Source organism: Bubalus bubalis, chromosome 3 (assembly GCF_019923935.1).
Source record: "Bubalus bubalis isolate 160015118507 breed Murrah chromosome 3, NDDB_SH_1, whole genome shotgun sequence".
In the NCBI taxonomy this organism is placed as follows: Eukaryota; Metazoa; Chordata; class Mammalia; order Artiodactyla; family Bovidae; genus Bubalus; species Bubalus bubalis.
In genome coordinates this window covers 96,613,049-96,620,806 of record NC_059159.1, presented here as the reverse complement: position 1 = coordinate 96,620,806, position 7,758 = coordinate 96,613,049, and the positions used below count along the sequence as shown (strand labels likewise).

Sequence of the window (7,758 nt, the reverse complement as noted above, 5' to 3'; positions counted from 1 at the left end):
AAGCTTTGAAGAATTATCTCTGCAGATTATGAGGACTGACTCTACTTCTTGACAGAATATTTACTTTCAATTTACGAGTGAGTGCTTCAAATTCAATAAATTCTCATTTATTATATTGTTTGCTTTGGTGCACTGCCCAGTTCTCCACTCAGGACTGAGGTATGATTTTTCCAGCTTTGGCAGTCTTGGTTGATGCCTTGCAGCTGCATCTGTTTCTGAGAGCTGCCCACAGCCACAGGGAGTTACCTCAAACAAATTCCTCTCCCTTGAGGGGTCAGCCCACATCAAATGAGTGGTCTGTGAAGAAATTCAAAGGTCTTTTCCCTTGATTCAACTCCAGACAACTTTGATGGTCACTCAACTCCAGAGCAACATGTGGCACTTCTTTAAGTGCAACACAGCAGTTAGCTTCTCCCTTTACCCAACCCTGCTCTCTTCACCCTTTCTAAGTGATACTTCCAAGACTAGTCCTCAAAAGATCTCTCACATGCAAATCTCCATCTCAGAGTCTGTTTTCCAGGGAAGTCAATCTAAGATGCCTGTCGAGCCTTATATTCTTTTACCCTGCTCTAACACTTTAAACACTCACTACACAATTATTCCCCAGTTCCTACTCTATACCCATAAATGAGGTACTACAATTCCAATTTTTAATTAAATAACTTTCTTTGGGGGGAAATACTGAAATTTTATGCTTTGTAATAAGCCTGGAAAGAATAAATGTTGCTGGGACAGCTCCTGAGGAACACAAGCAATACTGGGAGAGGCATTTGCCTCCATGAGGTGCCTGGGCTTCAAGCTGGAAAAAAAACACTCTCTTCTGTTACAGGAAAAGAACTGTTTCTGCCTTATTTAGGGGAATACAGAGTTTAAGATGCTCAGTCAGTCCACACAAATGGCCCCAATCCAATTCTCAAAATTTTGCTCTTTTCAACCAAAGTCCTGAACTAAATAGATGAGATCTCTTAAGGCAACATATTCAGTCTCCTTTGTAGCTCTGTCACACTTAAAATTAAATCTGGGGACTGACTTTCTGCAGAGTGCCCTGTACTCAGAGATATTAAGAGTCTGCATAAATGAAGCCATGGAGGCCCTCTGGCTTTCACAGAGTGCCTCAAGTTGGCAACTGGCTGTTCTAAGCCTATCATTTTCTCTTTCAAAGCTTCCAATATCATTAACAAAAGCCAGCCCAATCCACAGTCCCTATAATTATCATTGTCCCCATATCATACAAGCAATACAGCCACTGCACATCCTAAAGTCTTATCTTCCACCTGCACCTTATCCCAATTAACCACAAGGGAAAGCCTTAGTAATCGTGATGTCATGGCATTCCTGAGCTAATCACCATCCCTCTCAGCACTAGCAATGGGACTCTTATTGCTGTGAGAATGGTCAGTAATGCAGTTTTCAATTTATTTCCCTAAGGGTCCACTTTCTGGGGCCATTTCTGATACCAACTGTTTTAGACTAAGTTTTTTAGAAACAGAGCCTGAAACAAAGGCTTACGTGTTAAGATTGTATTCAAGAATATGATCCTAGGGAGCAAAGGTGAGAGCAAAGGGAAGTAAGACAGAGAAACAGGGAAAGCTGATAAGTGGTGCATTCCCAAGCTGACCACTACATGATATTGTGTGATTGAATGCTTGATCTTATTGAAGTACCTCACAAGAAGACTTATCAATGACTGCTTCTCAGGACAGGCTATGCATGGCAGAGGACTGGAGAAAAACTTATTCTCTTCTTTCAGCTATTTCCTGTTGGTCAAAGACTCACCTTCAAGGTTATAATCTCTTCCCATTTCCAGGCTGCTTAGGTGTAGGCACCAAATGATCCCATGGTATCCTTTGCCTCAGTGTCAACAAGGATATGGGCAAAGGACAAAAGTTCTGCATATGTTCCATGAAGAAAGGAATCATGTTGCTGTAGTCATCTGAATTTGGTCAGAAATCACACAAAGGAGATCTCTGTGGTTATGGCCCAGGAAGTCAAAGGCCTCTGGAATAGGTGAAGCAAAGAAGCTATGAAAGGAAACTTAAATGGCATCTGATAAATCTACTTACTAGCTTTGAGACCTTTTAAAATTTACTTTGTCCCTTTGACTCAGTTGCTTCCTCTACAGTATGGAACTAATAATTGTATAACATTAACTGGTTGCTCTATGAATTATAAGAAGTCTTATTTGTAAACATTTTTCACAGCTCTTAGACCAAACAGCAGTGTATTAATTGTTATTTCTATTTTCATGTAGGAAACTTTTTGCAATCTAAATAAAAACTTGAAATATTCTAGCTATTATTCAACCTCCTTCAGTTCAGTTCAGTCACTCAGTCGTGTCTGACTCTTTGCAACCCCATGAATTGCAGCACGCCAGGCCTCCCTGTCCATCACCAACTTCCGGAGTTCACTTAGACTCATGTGCATTGAGTCGGTGATGCCATCCAGCCATCTCATCCTCTGTCATCCCCTTCTCCTCCTGCCCCCAATCCCTCCCAGCATCAGAGTCTTTTCCAATGAGTCAACTCTTCGCATGAGGTGGCCAAAGTACTGGAGTTTCAGCTTTAGCATCATTCCTTCCAAAGAAATCCCAGGGCTGATCTCCTTCAGAATGGACTGGTTGGATCTCCTTGCAGTCCAAGGGACTCTCCTTATAAAGCACCAAATATATAGAGTATCAGAAAAGATGATTTTAGAGGTATCTGGGTTTTTTTATGTCATGAAGATGTGAGAGAAATATCAGTAAAATATTGATCCTGAATATGTTTTCCTATTTTAATTTAAAAATAGAGATAACTAACTTATAATATAAACAATACGAAAGAAGTTATCTTCTCTTACCAGAGAAAGACATAGCCACAGCTTTTTATCGCTGCAATTTAGACTAGAACTGATTGTAAACTAGTATCCTTAGAGACGCTTTCAAGATTAAGACACCTATTCATATGCACATTATAGTGCAGATAAGATGGTTTTGCCTTTTTGGTGTGTAGTATGTCTTATTTCTCCTATCAGCAACATAATTTACTTCTAAGAAACCCTGTCCTATAACTAGATTAAGTCATTTTGGAAAGATAACCATATTCTTGACCAAGGTTGGGATGTTGATGCTAGTCTGGCCAATACATGTGTTCAGTTTCTTATGGTGATTGATTCAGGAAGGGTCACATGACCTGAGTCAGTCCAATAAGTATCAATCTAAAAATCTGTTAGAAACATTATTTATCAGGCTTATTAAGAATATAGATATGTGCCTGAAGATCTTGCACATACATTTCCTCTATGTTGGGAATTTCTGTCTGAATTATGCTAACAAAGGGAACGCAGGGTCCTCTTTTGCTCCAAAGGGGGGAAAAAACCAACTGGGGGCGGGTGGTGAATTTTGATGACAATTTTGGAGGCCTGGGTTCCAACCATACTTGAAACTTTTACTTTTTATTCTTATATCATCTGGTTATCACTATTTATACTATTAATACCACTGACCACTGGTACTACTCTGATTTAGTCTTCTGTTACAGTCAGATGTATATCATTTTTTGTACATTTTGCTTTATTAGTTTTAATAAAAGTACTATAGTTAAGGAAGATAGTAATAGTAGGGGGCATTGAATGTGGGGTATATAGAACTCTTTGTACTATGTTTGCAACTTTTCTATAAACCTAAAACTAATATCATATGTAATAAAACTCTGCTTCTCTGTGCCACACTGCACAAGGTGAATAGATCCTCTTACTAATAAATCTGTGCCTAAGAAGCTCAAGGACATCACATCTCTAATATTCACACTTGGGAAACTTCTGCTCCCTGAATATATATAGAATATATATATATATATATATATATATATATATATATATATATAAAATCTTTAGAACAGAAATCCATATGGTCAGTTTTGAGTGAAAAGTTTTCAGTGAAGAGGATGTAAAAGAAAGCTTTTCAATCAACCATTTGGATTTATGACTGGAAAACAGTGGTTAACATTATACCTTGCTTTTCTAGTCATTCTAATGTTTGTTCTATTTGCACTATAAGATACTAAAACTAGAAGTAACTTCCTTATTTTTATTTTCTCTATCAATCTTGTTTCAATCAAGGTATACAAACATCTGGAGAAAATCATAATTTGAAAACATACATGCACCCCAGTGTTCACTGCAGAGCTCTTTATAGTAGCAAAGATAGAGAAGCAATCTAAGCATCCATCAGCAGGTGAATGGATAACAAGATGTGGTGTATTTATACAGTGGAATACTACTGAGCTATAAAAAATAATGAAATATGTCATTTGCAGCAACATAGAAGAAGCTAGAGATTATTATACTAAGCGAAGTAAGTCAGACAAAGACAAATATCATATGACATCACTTATATGTATAATCTTTAAAAAAAGGACAAATGAAATTATATATAAAACAGACCCACAGACATAAAAAACAAACTTATGGTTACCAAAGCGTAAAGTGCAGAGCAAGGGAGAATAAATTAGGAGTTTGGAATTAGCAGAAACAAACTACTAATAGATTAACAATAAGGTCCTACTGTATAGCACAGGAAAAGATAGTAAACTGATATTCTAAATAAAATGTTATTTTCTTTTGTAAGCTTGCTTCATTATTACTCTGTTTTGTCCTTTTTATTTTCCCAGTAAAGAAATACCCATAAGATATAAGAATGTTGAATGGCCTCCAATCACTGTTATAGGTTTGTTTGTTTTTGTTTAAGCCAAAAACTTTTGAAAATAGTTTGATTCTGGCAGACTAGATAAATTCTCAAAAATTCACATTGTCTTAAAAAATTATTAACTGGTGAGCTTTCACAGTGTAAGACATATTTTCACCCATGTGCTCATGCAAATGTACCTCTCTTTTCAATTCATCATCCTCTTCAAAAATATCATACACATGCTCTAAAAGCTGAATCCACAGGCCCTGAATTACATCAGCTCTCTAGGCTTCAATTATTCTTCTGATTTTTTCAGAACCTGGCATGATGGCTGAAAATAATTCTTTAAAATGGAGTTCCTCTGCTCTTCTGCAACTTTTCCATGAAATATCACCATATCTCAAAATTTTTTATGAAGTTTAAATTCTGACACTGAATCTGGTATTGGGAGATCTTCACAGCTCTCTTTAGAGCCCAGATTTAAGCTCTGAGTCATCATTTGTACCAGTCTCTCATTTCCTTTGTATGACCACTCATCTGAGACCAACAGGGCAGAGGAACCACAAGAGGAAGGTCACCCCGGTCCTGCTCCATGCTTGTCTTCTGACTGCAGCGTTGCTCAGGAAAGGAAACTCACACATTGTCTCTCTGAGGAGCTTTCCTCACTGAAGGGCCTGAGGGCAAGATCTCGTCTTGCAACTGCTTTAGTTGCCTTCCCTCTCTTGAGGATAATGGTTGGTCCTTTGATGATGTTGTCTCACTGCTCCTGGAACTACTCACAGATCCAGTGACCACTCTACTTTGGGTTTCAGCATCTTTTTGTGTTGATATGACATCCAATTTTCCAACAGTGGGAAGAGAAGGAGAAAGATGAGGAGGGTCTCTTGGAACTGTCTCTTTTCTCCATTGGGCTCAATAGGTTCTCTTTCCTTCTGCAGCTACTGTCAAGACAGGGAAGGTTTAGAACCAGAGCTGTATGGCTGTAAACCTGGGTGGATTCTATTCTGTTTTCCTATAACACATTCACCAGCAACTTGATTCTAGTCCTTTGGTAAATCTTGGTCTTTGTTTAGGGGCTGCAGAAGCTTCACTGGCTCATTCATTACTCCAGTGACATACTCAGAGGACCATGTGGGAATTCAGGTTGAACACTGGATTTAGTGTTATTATTCAGACTCTCCTTCACTTGAGAAATATTACATTTACCTTCTATCTCATTAGGGGCATCTGAGTGTCTTGGTTGATTCTCTTGAACTAGCTATCATCCATTGAGTTTCACCTTTCTTCAAGTAAGATGTTAATATTTACCCTAAAATCACAGCTAGTGATTCTGCAGTACTGTTTTTGTCTGGTTTGTAGTCATGGTCTTTCAGACTTGTGGGTGTCTCAAGGGGCCAATGACCATGGGTTTCTCTTGGGACAAACATTTGTCTTCACCCATTACGTATGTCTTGGAGCTCTCAGAAGAGTGTGATTGAGAGTGAACTACTTCATGACTTAATTCAATCTTTCCAGAAAGCACTGTAGCTATAGGCTTGAATTTAGAGTCACCATCTTTAATGTTATTTTGGGAGGGTTTTGCCTTTATGGCCTCCAAAAACAAGGATATTTAGTACTTTATGTAAGGCTGTCTCAGGGATGTTCCTCACAGAAGGTCTTTCTTCAGGTTTTTCGCTCAGCATGGTCCTTATCAATTCTATCAACTCTGGGCTGTAATCTTTCAGCACCAGTGGCAGCTCCTTCAATAATCCAATAAACCAAAGAATTCATGTCTTTTGCATTGAAAGCATGTTTCCAGGATTGCCATTTCATAAACACAGCATCTCATAGCCCAAATATCAGACTTCTAGTTTTAGGGTTTGTTTGAGAACAATTCAGGGCTCATGTATATGCCAATAAGTGTTCCAGCCATGCCACAATGGTTCTCAAGCACTCAGGAAATCCCTAATTCATCCTCTTTGATGATGTTTTGCTCTTGTTAGAAAGACATTTTGAGCTTGCAGAGCTCGATGAAGGAAGTATTTTTTATGTAAATACTGCAGGGCCATGAGAATCTGAACAAACCACTCTTCCACCAAAGTGAAAGTGAAAGTGTTTGTCACTCAATCATGTCCAACTCTTTGGGACCCCGTGGACTATAGCCCACCAGGCTCCTCTGTCCATGGGATTCTCCAGGCAAGAATATTGGAGTGGGTTTATGGAAACATGTGGGATGGAACCTCTGTCTCTTGCATCTTTTGCATTGCAGGCAGATTCTTTACCAACTGCACCACCTGAAGAGAGCATGCTGCTGCTGCTGCTGCTACAGATGATCAAAAGGCAATATGGCCTCCTGTGGCTGAGGGTAAAGGGATACCTAAGTAGATTCTGCCATCAGACTATGGGCAAGATGAGAGAAGCAGCAGAAATTCAAAAGGTCAATTCAACTGGGAGGGTTCCAAAACAGTAGAAAATAAGACAGAATAAGAAATCATCTGAGGCGGAAATCAGCAGCCATTGCCAACTCAATCAGGCAAAACAACAGCTTAGATAAATAATACATTAGCATAACAACCAGGGCACATATAAATTAGCAGAAGAAGACCCTTTTCCCAGTGTTACAAGATCTTGCCATACACTATGCTTCTACTGTTCTGCACCCAGATAACATCTTAGAGAATATAAGAGAATAATGATTTTGCATCATTCAAGAAGACACATTTTGCAATGCAAAAAAAAAAAAAAAAAAAATTAATGGTTGGATTGTACTGAGATTAGCAAAGAAAAGTAAGCTTTACTTTCTTTTCCTGCTACCTAGCCATTGGAGGGTAGTAAGCAGGATGAGAAAGTTACAGAAAAAACCTATATATGAACACTTTACTTTCTTCACACATTCCTTCAGTATGATGTGTATCCTTCTGCAACTCTGCAGAACAGTTGCTTTTTGACTTCTCAGTTTCAGACTATTTTATCTTCAGTTCATCTAAGCTTCTCTCCATCCCGTTTTGTAGTCAATTTCTAGATGCAAACTCCAAACTCTAATGGAATTTCTGCAGCGGTTCTAAACTTTCCTCATGGTTGTTACCTTGCAGATGACTTGAAACAGCCTCCAA

The 7,758-nt window shown here is 38.6% G+C and overlaps 1 pseudogene; it reads right to left on the bottom strand.

Moving 5' to 3' along the window:
• Positions 1-4,773: 4,773 nt before the first annotated feature.
• On the bottom strand, positions 4,774-6,744 carry LOC102401351 (annotated as a pseudogene).
• Between the last annotated feature and the right edge of the window lie 1,014 nt (positions 6,745-7,758).